Source organism: Phocoena sinus, chromosome 5 (assembly GCF_008692025.1).
Source record: "Phocoena sinus isolate mPhoSin1 chromosome 5, mPhoSin1.pri, whole genome shotgun sequence".
NCBI lineage: Eukaryota > Metazoa > Chordata > Mammalia > Artiodactyla > Phocoenidae > Phocoena > Phocoena sinus.
Window position 1 is genome coordinate 106,361,435 of NC_045767.1, and position 14,671 is coordinate 106,376,105.

Below are 14,671 nucleotides of genomic sequence, written 5' to 3' on the forward strand. Positions count from 1 at the left end.
CTATATTGATTTTCTTTTCTAATTATACATGGAAGTTTTGTTTTGCAACAGAATTATTTCTAGGAATCAAGAACATTTTGTTGTTTTTAATTAAACAGGTTCTTCATTACTTATGCTTAAAAAGCTATCGATCTAACTCTTCTGTAAGTTATTTGCCAGTGATTTTATTCCTCATTCTGGACACAATTCTGCATTTTTTTCTAGACATTTAATAAAAACAGAAGACATGAAGAATTTAGAGCTATTCCTTACCAACATCTAGTGGATTTTTAATTGATGACTTTATTAATACAGTATCCAAAGCCACACCACTGCCAAACGACTATTACAGTAGGGTTGAGAGTGAAAATGTGAACATGCTGGTTAAGTGTTTGCAGTAAATCATATGTCAGCCCTTTCAACTAGAGGGCTTTTTTCCTAAGTAAACAATATAATTTGGACAGTTTTCCTTCAAGTTTAATATTAACTTGCCTCATATGTTCTGTGTTACTTTGCTGATCTACACACCAGCTTTAGCACTCTGGAGGGGGTACAGAACTTGTTAGTGGAAAATCATATTAAGCCCCAAATTCATAAGCTATAAAATAAAAGACAGTTGTCTCTTGTGGAATTTTGCCTGCCTGAAATTCTGGACTTTCTCGTTGGCAGCCTTAAAAATACTGGTGTAAATCAGGACCAAATGGATATCAAAATTCCATGTCCTAGTAGTAATCATGGAGTTAGCTTCCAAAACAGATTCCCAGGCAAAGAAAAGGAAAAATGCAGCATCTTTAGGGATTTGATCATTTAACTGTTCTTTAAAAATATTATAATGCACTGTAAACTACCAGCTGCTTACAGGTGTGCACACTTGGTCCATGATAGATGTCCTTGTGAGACAGGGCTTGTGTTTCTCAGCACCTTTACCCTCAGTTTCAGAGTCCCCCTTTCTGTGTTTTCCAGAAGTTATGGTGATGAAAATTAATTATTAATTTAAAAATTATTTCCATCCAAACATGTTTTGTTACTTTTGTTTTGACCTTTTACACATACCTTATCTTTAAGTTAAAAAAAAAGCAAGACATAACTAAGAGGATCTAAGATGTTAACCCACTTCAGAGCAATGAAGGATATGGATGGCTAGTGGATTCTCACATGATGTCATGGATAAGCTCATTGGGTTTATTTTCATTGAGCTCAAAACTATAGAGCTATCTGTTTGGTCATAGCTGGAGAGTTTGTATGGATAATCATTCTGTCCAAGAGGGATGCCAGGACCAGGAAAGCTGCAGAAGTGTTGCTTATGACCCAAACCAAGCATTCCAGTGTGAGTCACTGAAAGTAGCTTTCATCCATTGTAAAGATGGAGGGAGAGAAGGAGGAAAGGAGAGAAGGAACAAAGGACAGAAGAGAAAAGAGAGGATCAAATCTGAAAAGGAATAGTTTAGGGCATGGGTAAAGAAATACAAGAAGGCAAAAGGGTAAGGACCTGTAAAAAGAAATTTTTAAGTGTAAAGATTTTGCTGAGTCACTTGCCCTTCCTGGTTCATCCTGTTGAGGAATCTCTCTCTTTTTTAAGGAATTTCTTTTCTCCTTCTTATCTGCTCCTCTCGGGTCTCTCCCTCCATCATCTGAAAATTTAGGTTTATCAAGCTGTGAACCTAAAGCTAGGTCACAATGAACTAGAATGCATTTGACCATAAGCACTTGAATTTGTTGTGGGGTGGGTTTTTTTTTTTTTTGGTGAATTAAAGAATTAAAAAATTGGAATATTGCCTTACCTTATTCCCCACTCTACATAACTTTGGCATTGCAAGAGCCACAATTTTAAGTTAGTGACTTCATACCAAATAATGAAAGTTCAGAAGGCAGTTGGGACAGAATATGGAATTTTAGTACTTAGTCTTTTTTTCTGGTAGCTCATCCTCTTTAAAAATGAGCACTTGCTTCATAATTGGGATTTTATATTAAAATGTTACATTTTATATAACTTTTAAGCCACAATATAGGCATAGTCAATAGTTTGTTCTCAAGTATTGTCAATTTTATTTGAATTCTGGTGACAAAAATTATTTTGATTCCATATTCATCAAAGAAATCTGTCTCTTAGAAACAAAATTATGGCAATCTTAGAAAGAATCAACCCCAAATGACTGGAGTATCAGACTATTTCTTTCTCTTAGACACTTGGCACTTGGCTATTTAATGACAATTTAACACTTCCTACTGTTTTGGTCTATATAACTTTCCTCATCTCACCCAATATATTTGCTAAGCCAAAACTGTGAAATGAGTAGTAGAGAGGGGAAAGTGTACCAAATAAATAGCAGATGCACAAGTGCATCTCTTGAGTGAGAAAGCCTTATTTTGGTTAGAAAACTAAATACATGGATTTTTTTGTTAGATAGTAAACCCTCAGGGCAAAGGCCTGGTCTCCACCTGTATTATGAAATACAGATGTTCTTAGAATGAATGAGTACATATGTGAATGTTCACAGACAAGGCCATAGTTTGAGGGTGAGATACATAAGCCTTGACCCCATTAGGTGGGAATTCTAACATAGCTCTGTGATTTTAACCAATCATAGGAGAGAGAGAAAGTCAGTGTAAAGAGCCTATCAAAATATTATAGAATATCTTAGATAAAGTCAAATGACCAGGTAATTCCTTCTTCAATCTGATTTGTTTTCTCTTTCTCCCTTCCTTAAAATGTACATACATTTCTTGTGAGTTTTAGACATAATAGAAAAAAGTTAGAGATGACATTCAAAAGCATATTGTTTGAGACAGTGACAATTCCTGACTAAGCACACTGGTTTAATTTAATTTCAGTTCCTGGATTAAACCACAACTGCCCTATGCCTAGCAGAATGAAGTTCTATCAATAAGAGAAGAGAATATAGTTCAGTAGATATGCCTAGAATGTTTACATCAAAACATTAAAATATAAAATAAAAGCAATATGAGGAATTTATGAAGGAAATTCTATATATGCATATATTTAGTATGTGTTAAAAGTGATATTTTAAACAAGTACAGATTATTTATCCATAATAAATGCATACTGGGGAATTGAGGGAGGGGGTAAATATGATGTATTTCTTCTCACACCATAAACAAAGCTGATTTTTAACTGGATTAATGAGTAAAAGTTAAAATGAAACCATAAAGACTGGAAGAAAAGCATAGAATAAAGGTAGGAAAGACCTTTTTTAAATATAAAAGCAATAAAAAGTATTGCTTTTTATTATGACAATAAAAAGTACTGTAACCAGTTATGAGAAATGATAATTGGGAAATACTTCATAGGTTTAATCAACAAATACTTAGTACCTATTGTGGACAAGTCATGGATCTGGGCTCTGGAGATACAGAAGTTAGGAGAATAGATAAAGCCAGTGAATTTATAACATTTACTTTTTATTGAGGGAGATAAAAATAAAAATACAATTTCAAGTAATGTTAAGTGTTATATGAAGAAAAAAATTTAAAAGCTATAAAGAAGAACAAAGACATTGGCAAGGTTGTGGTGCAATACAGCAGTGCAATCCTGATTGAATCTTTGGGGGAGGTTTCTGATACGATGCTATTTGAACTGAATGAAGTGATTGAGTCATGCAAAGATCTGAGGGGGAAGCATTGAAGGTACATGTGTCAGCAAGCACAGGGGACCTGGGGTAGGAGCAATTGGAGTGTTTGGAAAACTAAAGCCAGAGTGGTCTAGAATTAGTGTGAGAGGAAGAGTAGCATGAAATAAGATCATGGGGGTAGCTAGAGTTCAGATTATGAAGGGTCTTGTAGGTTATGGTAAAAGGCTTCAGGTTTTGTTCCAAGTGTCATGGGAAGTCATTGGTGGCTTCTGCACAGAAATATGATATTATTTGATTTACATTTTTGAAGAGTAACTGGCTACTTTTTGAAAACTAGGCCAATGCAGAGGTGGGGAGCAGGTTAGTGCAGTAATAGTACCCTAGTCAATTGGCTATTGCAGTAATCTCAGCTGGCTATGATTGTAGTTCAGCTGGGCTGTTATAAGTGGAGGGGAATAGAGTCAAGATATATATTGGAGGAAATGTTGCTAGTTCTTGATAGTGAATTGGATATGGGTATGGAGAAAGCTAGACATGAGTCCAGGGCTTAAGAGAGAATTTAGGGCTATAGAGAAAAATTGCAGTCATCAGATTATGGATATTATTTAAAGTCAACTGGATGAGATCAGTGAGGAGTAAATGTAAATAGAGAAAAGATCCCAAGACTACCTCTTGGTCCTTACCAAGAGATCAAAAAATAAAGAAGATCCAGCAAATAAATCCCAGAGGAAAACAACTAGTGAGAAAGAATAGAAAATCAGGAGAGTTTGATTTTCCAAAATCCAAGTAGGGAAAGCGGTTTACATTCTGGTTAGTGCAAGATAGCAACATCAGTGTAGATTTTAAATATTCTCAAATGACCTTACGAAACAGAACAAGTGAAGTCATTCCTACAAATTCTATAATATAAGCAGGCAAAACAAAAATACCAATTATTAGGAGTAGCAGCGAGGAGCAAAGGAGGAATTTCCAACTTTCAGCCAGAGAACTGGAATCTCCAACAAGTACATGCCTATGCAAGAAAGATCTATCCTTAGAAGAGAAACCTAGCAGGCAGGTCTAAGAATAACTGTCAAAACTGGGAAAGGGTTACAGAACACCTACTTTGTAGATGAATGTAGAAAGACTAAAGTGAAATTAGACTATGCTGGTGTGTCCAAGTCCTCAGAGCTTTCAGAAATACACAACAAAATTGCCTTTTAAAAGGCACACAAATTGCCTTCTAAAAGTTGCCACACCAACTCTCCTGAAAGTAGAATTCAAATTCATATGACTAATAAAGGGAAAGAAGTCCTAGATACAAAGGGGGAAAGGGGACCAGAGAAACTAGAAGGTACAAAAACACTCTTATTTATAAATAATTTGCAGAAACAAGAGAAGATGGGGGCCCTAGAACCATGAATCTAGGAAAGCTATTCTGGTCTGTCATCACCCCTATACGGTAACGTTCTAAAATAAGGAAAATCCATCTCAATAAAACATGAGTAACAGAAAATAATTGCAGTATAAAATATATTGTAAGCAAAAAGACTAATTCTCTGAATGATGTAACAATGGACAGTGAAGACACACTAGAATAATTATGGCTAAAAGGCCAAAGAATACTGTGACTTAATATTTCAAAACTAGGTAAAAGAAATTAATAAAACACTTTTTAAAACACTGTAAAGTTTGCATAGTCAATCAGAAAAGACTAGCTAAAAGACGTTAAAAGAAAGAGCTAAATGAATAATTAAAAATAAAAGAAAAAATCAGAAGACTAAACTAGAAGGAACAAAAAGTTAATAGATACTAATGAAATGATAGTAAGAGAAAAAGAATGAAAAAAATGGAAAAAAATCAAACAGAATTTTTTAAAATGAGTAAAAGGATTAGAGATGATAGATTTAGCAGACTGGAAAAAATGATTCAATGTGTGTATAAATTTCATTCCTTAAGAAGAAAACTAAAGAAAGCAGAAAAATTATAATTCAATAACACTTTCCAGACATAAAACAAAATTTGAATTTACATATTGAAAATGTATACCATGGAAAAATCAACCCATGTTAATACTAACATAGATTTTTAAAATCTATTGTGCTTTAAAGAGAAAGAATATATCCTTTGGGCTTCCAGATAAGAAAGCCAAGTGACTTACAAGGTGAAGAGATTGACTTACTTTTCAACAACAGTATTTTAAGCTGAAGACCGTGGTATAGTATATTTAAGATACTTGAAGAAAATGTAAGCCAAAAGTTTGTATCTAGATAAACTTACCTTTAAGTATACATATATCATCAATGAGGCTGTGAATGTGCAAGACCTCAAGGAATATTTCTAAAGAATCAACTAGGGAATGAATTCTGAGAAAGGTTCACCATAAAGATATTAAATATATTTAAATGTAGAGCTGATAGTGAATATAAAGGTGGTAGCATATTATTGAATATATATTTAATATATGCCCTGACAATGTTTTTAAATTACAACTTTAAAAATGGGGAAAGAAAGGAAGAGCACACAGAAATAGAATGGTTGTCAACTGCCTTACAGGTCCAAATTGAGAGTAAATGGTATTAGAATTAGAAAGTAGAAGAAATTAAAGGTAAAACCAGACATTACTGAGCTATAAAACAAACAAAAAGATACCCATGGAGCTTATGAATAAATAAATCTGGGTCTTTAAAAATCAACTAAATTAAATCAGTTAAATGTGAGAAAATACAAAACTAGAAGATCGCATATAAAACTAGAAAATAATATACAAAATAAGAAATAGAAAGAGGGAGTAATGATAGCTGTCAAAAGAAAGAAGGTAAATCAAAAGAGACTTTTCTGCAAACTCTATACAAATTCATTTGAAACTCTAAAAGAAATAAATAATTTTCTAGGAAAATACAATTACCAAAATTGACCCAGGTAAACATAGTCTAAACAGAATGAACTTAAAAGATTAAATAAAGATGTAAAGAATCTTCCCCACAGATATTTCTATAGTGAAATTTTACAAAACCTATAAAGATTAGGTCATCCAAATGCTATTTAAATTATTTCAAAACATGAAAAAGTAAGGAAAATAATGGATTTAATATAGCATTACTATCAAAACCTGAAAAATAATGTACGAAACAGAAAAATAGTCTATTTTCACTTATAAATATGTATGCAATTATTAATTAAAATATTATTAAAAAGAATTAACTGTACATGAAATGGCCATCATCAAAAAGTCTACAAACAGCAAATGTTGGAGAAGGTGTGGAGAAAAGGGAACCCTCTTGCACTGTTGGTGGAATGTAAATTGATACAGCCACTATGGAGAACAGTAACTTAAAAAATTAAAAATAGAACTACCATACGACCCAGCAATCCCACTACTGGGCATATACTCTGAGAAAACCATAATTCAAAAACAGTCATGTACTCCAATGTTCATTGCAAAACTATTTACAATAGTCAGGACCTGGAAGCAACCTAAGTGCCCAACAACAGATGAATGGATAAAGAAGATGTGGCACATATATACAATGGAATATTATTCAGCCATAAAAAACAATGAAATTGAGTTATTTGTAGTGAGGTGGCTGGACCTAGAGTCTGTCAAACAGAGTGAAGTAAGTCAGAAAGAGGAAAACAAATACCGTATGCTAACACACATATATGGGATCTAAAAAAAAAAAAAGAAAAAAAGGTTCTGAAGAACCTAAGGGCAGGACAGGAATAAAGACACAGACATAGAGAATGGACTTGAGGACACAGGGAAGGGGAAGGGTAAGATGGGAAGAAGTGAGAGAGTGGCATTGACATATATACACTACCAAATGGAAAATAGATAGCTAGTGGGAAGAAGCTGCATAACACAGGGAGATCTGCTCGATGCTTTGTGATCACCTAGAGCAGTGGGATAGGGAGAGTGGGAGGGAGACGCAAGAGGGAGGGAATATAGGGATATATTTATATGTATAGCTGATTCACTTTGTTATACAGAAGAAACTAACACAACATTGTAAAGCAATTATACTCCAATAAAGATGTTAAGAAAATAAAAAGAATTAACAGTACATGAAAAAATTTACACCGTAACATGGGAGACATTTCATAAATAAAGAGATGATTAATTATGAAGAAATCATCAATATAATTCATCATATTAATATACTATGGAGAAAAAATAATATGAACATTTTCTTAAATGGCAAAAAGGCACTTAACAAAATACAACATCTATTCTGAACAGCACTTGGTAGTCATGAATGGACACTTACATATTATGAATATTTCCTTAAAATGATAAAATCACATCTAATCCAAAAGCCAGTATCTTCCCCAGAGAAACTGAGACACTCTAGATCCATTTTTGCAAAAGCCAGGAACAAGACAGTACGCCTACTACCTCCACGAAAATCTAATATTGTAGAAATTAGTCCACAGAATTAAACAAGAAAGAAATTAGAAACAAGATTTGAAAGAACAAGGTTTGAAATAACAAGAATAAGAGAATTCAGTAAAGTTGCAAGATATAACATTAATATACAAACATCAATTCGATACTCTTCACATATATGAATAATATCCAATTAGAGGATGAATGGAAGAGAAGACTTCATTTACAGTAGAAAAAAATCTAAGTAAAATGTTAATAAAACAATACCTAGCATTCATATGAGGGAAGTTATAACATCTCCTGAAAGACACAGAGGAGACATAAATAGATGTTTTTTAATAGACTCAATGCTAAAAAATGTCAGTTGCTCCTAAGTAATATAAATTTAACCTGATCCCAATACATATACCACTTTTCTTTCTGGAGTTAAATAACTTGATTACACAATTTATTTGGAAGAATAAACAAACAAGAATAAATAGGAAACACCGAAAACTTATGAGCTGTGTGTCTCTATTTTTGTGTATGTGTATGTGTATTAACCTTACCAGATATAAAAATATATCTTAAAGTTCTCTATAATAAAATAAAGTGGTATTGGTGCATGACTAGATAGACTAATGGAATAAAATAGGAAACCCAGAAATGAATCCAAGTGCATGCAAAGGCTTCCTGTAATGATAAATTAACTTGTTGTATACCAATTCCCCTGCTGAGAATAAGTAAAAAGCTGAATAAGGAAAAGAAGGATAAGGAGAAAAAGAAACAGTTTTTTTGTATATGTGTGTGAGAGGCATCAGAGAACTATCAAGCCAGTGAACACTGGAGGAACCATGTGCCTTGAGAGAACAGAAACACAGAGAGGTATACCTGACAGACTGTGTCTCAAACCCTCTTGAATTGGAGTGAAAAATGTCAGCTGCAAGGTTGAGAAGCTAAAAGCAGCTACTGGAAATTTTATGGGGACAAATATTAGAGTTAAAGGCCTACCAAGGAGGAGGGGCTCATTGATAAATACATCAGTGAATAAATTGGAACTCCTAGAAAGCTGTCCCAGGAGTAGGGGTAAATCAGAAAAGGCAAGCCCTCACAAAACCTGTAGTCAAACTTTGAATAAAATCGGTTACATATTTGTGTATGGTGATCTATCTGTACTCTAACTGCTTGCCAAAAGTAATATCTAGTCCCCTATAGAGAATAAAACCATTCAGAATCTTTATGATTATTTATAACAATATCCAACATTGAATAAAAAATGGCTAGATATACTGAAGAAAAGGCATACATGATCAAAACTAAAAGAAAGGGCTTCCTTGGTGGCGCAGTGCTTGAGAGTCCACCTGCTGATGCAGGGGACGTGGATTTGTGCCCCGGTCCAGGAGGATCCCACATGCCATGGAGCGGCTGGGCCCGTGGGCCATAGCCACTGGGCCTGTTCTCCGCAATGGGAGAGGCCGCGGCAGTGAAAGGCCCGTGTACCGAAAAAAAAAAAAAAAAAGAAAGAAAAAAAAACCAAAAGAAAACAGACATACAGGAGATCCATATATTGGCATTATCCCACATGGACTTTAAATAACTCTTCAAGAAATTAGATGCCATATGGAGAACTTCAGGAGAAAACTGAACTATAACAACTATAAACTAAACCATAAAATACTATCTTTAAAGTATAAAAAAGAAAAAGGTAATTCTAAACTATAAAGTACAACTGCTACTTCACACTCTCTAGGATGACTATTATAAAAAAATACAGATAATAGCAAGAGTTGATGAAGTTGTGGAGAAATTGGAATTCTCATATATTGCTAATAGGAATGTAAAATAGGGCAGTCTCTATGAAAAACAGTCCAGGAGTTCCTCAAAAATTTAAACATACATAGAGTTACCATAATTACCCAGCAATCTCACTCCTAGGTGTATACCCAAGAGAAATGAAAAGTTATGTTCATACAAAAACTTGCCCATGAATGTTCATAGCAACTTTATTCATAATAGCTAAAAGTGGAAATAACCCAAATGTCGATTAACTGATAAATAGATAAACTAAATGTATATCCACACAGTGGAATATTATTCAGCAATTAAAAGGAACTAAGTATGGACACATGCTACAACATAGATGAATTGGAAAGCATTATGGGAAGTGAAAATATTCAGTCATGAAAGAACACATTGTATGATTCTGTTTATGTGTAATATCCAGAATAAGAAAATATATAGAGACAGAAAGCAGATTAGCAGAACCTAGGGATAGGAGTGTTGGGAGAAGATGGGGAGTGACTGCTAATGAGTATGGGGTTTCTTTATGGAGTCATCAAATTGTTCTAAATTTGATTGTGGTGATGGTCATATAACTTTGTGAAGATACTAAAAATCATTGAATTAGACAGTTTAAGTAAGTGAACTGTATAGTACATGAACTATATCTCAATATAGTTGTTAAAAATACAATATTTGAAATAAAGAACTCAATAAGTATGTTTAAAGAACTCAAAAAGTATGTTTAACATCAGATCAGACAAAGACGAAGAGAGTATTAGTAAATTAGAAGATAAATCAAAAGAAAATATATAGACTAAAACACAGAAGGATGTTTGGGAAATACTGAAAAGAGAATAAAAGATATATGGAATGTGGTTTAAAGGTCTAACATATGTGTAATTGAAATCCCAAAAGGAGAATGGAAAGAATAGGCCAGAAGCAATATTTGAAAAAGATGGTGGCTGAGAATCTCCCAAAACTGACATTAAATCACAATTCAAAATGTGCTAGAAATCCCAAATATGATAAATAAAATGAAAACCATAATCAGACACATTGTTGTAAAACAAATGGAAAAATATTAAAAACATTCAAAGAGAAATGACACATTACATTCAAAGAACTGAGTATATGGAAATATAACATAGAATACAGGCAGCATATCAAATTAGTGAAGGAAAGACGTTTGAAGTGGGGTTGGGATAACTAGAGAGCCACGTGGAAAAAAGATTAGATCGATCTATTCTTCATACTACACACCAGGATAAGCCATACAAATAAATACAAGTAAATACTAGAGGAAAATCCTACTGTATACTTTTATAAACTAGAATGGAAAAATTTCCAAGAGTCAGAATCCAGAAGCAATAAGGGACATGAGTGATAAGTTTGACTAAAAGACATTTTGCAATCACAATGTTCAGGAGGATGGATTCTCTGGCCCCATGTTGAACATTGTGTTGAGAGGTAGGACCGTGTGATTGGTAAACACCTGGTGGAAAAAGGCCAATTCCTGAAATGAACAGATGTCTATCACCATAACACAACAATTTAGATGCAGTTTTTCACATTGCACGTCCACTTATAAAACTAATTTATAAAGCTAAAGCATAAATTTACCAGCTTTAAGTGCTATTTCACAGAGCAGAGTTTGCTGGTCTAATAAGCAGAAGGTTAAAACTTTACAATGTTAGTAACTGAATCTTTATTTGGTCTTTAAACTTGGATTTTAATTTTTTAATTTTAATTACCTTATTTCTTTTTCTGTCATTTCTAACCCATCATTCATTTTTCTCTTCAGCTAATGCAATGGATGTAATTTTCCTATTGTTAGAATATTACAGTAGTTGTCAACAATGAGACAAAGCTTAGTGGTCTTTGATTATTTTATAAAGTTTTATTTTTTTAATTTAATTTATTTAAAAGTATAGTTTCTATTTCTTATCTAAAAATTCTGGGAAATCCCTATACTACATGTTAATTACAGAAAGCGTGTGCTTAATTTTATAAAATAGACAAATTGAAAGTCATGAAAATAAAAGACTTCAGATTATTGTCAAATTACATGTTATATAAAAGGGAAATGTATTAACCTTTGTGAACTTAAATAAATAATAACTAAAATTTATTGAGTGTTCATTATGTGTCAAATACTGTGCTAAATGTTTTATGTGTACTATATTTTGTTTAATCTTCAGAATAACCCTTTAGTGTAGATACCAGTACGATCTCTTTTTACCTATAAGGAAACCATGACTGAGAGAGTGAGTAATTGGCAGAGCCTGGAGTCCAACTCACTGGTGTTACTAGAAGCTCTTCTCTTAACCCCTTCACTATACTGCCTCACACTTGGAAGTTCCTTAAGAATGTCTGGTTTTTTAAAAAATAATAAACTTCTATTGGCCTCATTTAAAAAATTCTTTAAGATGTGCAGATCATGTTCAGCAAATGAGCCATATGGCAACTGGGCAAGTGGTTTGCCTTGTGTTGGGTTTTACAGTCACAGGAGATTGATAATTTAGGGAGTATTCTACAGGCACATAATAAGTATAATTTTCTTGATTCTCACCTGTTCTTACATACAAAAACTTATATAAAAAAATAGAACCAATAATATTTTTGCCCAAAATGGCTCTGAAAGTTTGCATATTGCTTCAGTCTCCACTGCAAACAAATAGTAAGAGATAAAAAGTTTTAAGCCAAAGTAAAAATAAAAATGATATCGGTTCAAAAACAGGATAATCATCTCCATGGTAATATCCAGGAAAGTTGAACATGTTTTATCCTATAAACTGGTTAATTCCATTTCTAGGTGTATATGCTAGAGAAAAATATCCCAAGATATTGAACAAGAATAGAACAGAAACTCAGTGCAGTGACCATGGCTGAAGTTTGAGCTTCCTGGGCTGCTCCAGGAAGCAGGCATTGCTAGACATGGACATGCAGAAAAGTGCTAAAAATATTTTATGTAAGATGGAAACCATAATTAGGGTAAGTGCTTCAAGTCGGGGACTATGTAGGACTGCTGAGCACCCTCCAACACATAAAAGGATGGACAGAGGTTACTGATCACCTGGGACTTTGGCTTTTAGTAACCTGGGGAATTTGACAAACAGAGGGTAAATACTCAATGTTATTATGAATGAGAACACATTTGCCCACAATTCAGTGATTATTCTACAATATCTAATATTGCTCAGAGACTTAAGCCTTTGAAAGTCATTATAAGAGCTGATTCTGGAATCAGCATTCCCATAAATGTCAAGAATGATTTTAAAAAGATCTCTTATATTGCTATTTTAAAGTGTTCATGTAGTTGTATATAATGCAGTAAGACCAGGAAAAAGAAATAAGGTACACATTTGAAAGAAAGAGACAAAAATGTCTATCTGAAGACAATACAACTCCCTATACAGGGATTTCACATGTAAATTATTAAAATTAATAGAGAAGTCAGCAAGTTTGTGAAGACAAGATCAGGATCAAATATCATTAGCATCCTTAAATGTCATCAACAATCAACTAGAATATGTAATAGATTAAAAGCTCATTCACAATAACAATGAGGACTATAAGGTAATAAGAATAAATCTACAACATTTTGAAGACCTTTTGGGGAATTTTAAAAACATTATTGTGGGAAATAAAAGATCTAATTAAATGAAAGTATACAGTGAAGGGGGATACTCAATGAGCTCAGTATCAATTCTCTATGAATTCATCTAAAACTCAGTGCAATTCAATCAAAAGGCTAATGGACATTTTCGTATTGGATCGTATTTGTATTGAATTGGACGATGTTATTAAAAAATTCATATAAAATATCAAAGTCCCAAGAATAACAGAGATAACGTTGAAGAAAAAGAAAGGATGGGGAGGGAGGAGTCACTTTTCCTACCAGATATAAAGACATGGAATAGATTAGAGAGGCTTAGAAATAAACATATGTATGGAAATCTCATATCAAGATGGCTTACTAAATAGGGAAAGGGTAGATAATTTAATAATGATGCTGGGGAGAGGAGCTTCAGGATAGCAGAGGAGTGAGACTTGGAGATCTCCTTCCTCCCCACAAATACACCAGAAATACATCTACATGTGGAGCAACTCCTACAGAACACCTACTGAAAGCTGGCAGAAGACCTCAGACTTCCCCAAAGGCAAGAAACTCCCTATGTACCTGGGGAGGGCAAAAGAAATAAGAAAATACAGAGACAAAGAATAGGGATGGGATCTGCACCACTGGGAGGGAGATATGAAGGAAGAAAAGTTTCCACACACTAGGAAGCCCCTTCACTGGCAAAGATGGGGGATGAGTGGGGAGGAAGCTTCAGAGCCACGGAGGAGAGTGCAGCAACAGGGGTGCAGAGGGCAAAGTGGAGAGATTCCCACACAAAGGATCGGTGGTGACCAGCACTTACCAGCCTGAGAGTCTTGTCTACTCACCCACTGGGGCGGGTGGGGGCTGAGAGATGAGGCTCAGGCTTCAGAGGTCAGATCCCAGGGAGAGGACTGGAGTTGGCTGCGTGAACACAGCCTGAAGAGGTAAGTGCGCCACAGCTAGCCGGGAGGGAGTCTGGGAAAAGTCTGAACCTGCCTCAGAGGCAAGAGACAATTGTTTTGGGGTGTGTGAGGAGAGGGGATTAAAAGCACCACCTAAACTAGCTCCAGAGACAGGCTCGAGCCATGGCTATCAGCATGGACAAGAGAGATGGGCATGAAACACTAAGGCTTCTGCTGCAGCCACCAAGAAGCCTGTGTACAAGCACAGGTCACTGTCCACACCTCCCCTCCTGGGAGTCTGTGCAGCCCACCACTGCCAGGGTCCCATGATCCAGGGACAACTTCCCTGGGAGAGCACACGGCGCACTTCAGGCTGTTGTAATGTCACTGTGGCCTCTGCCACTGCAGTCTCACCCCGCATTCCAAACCCCTCCCTCTCCCCTGCCTGAGTGAGCCAGAGCCCCCAAATCAG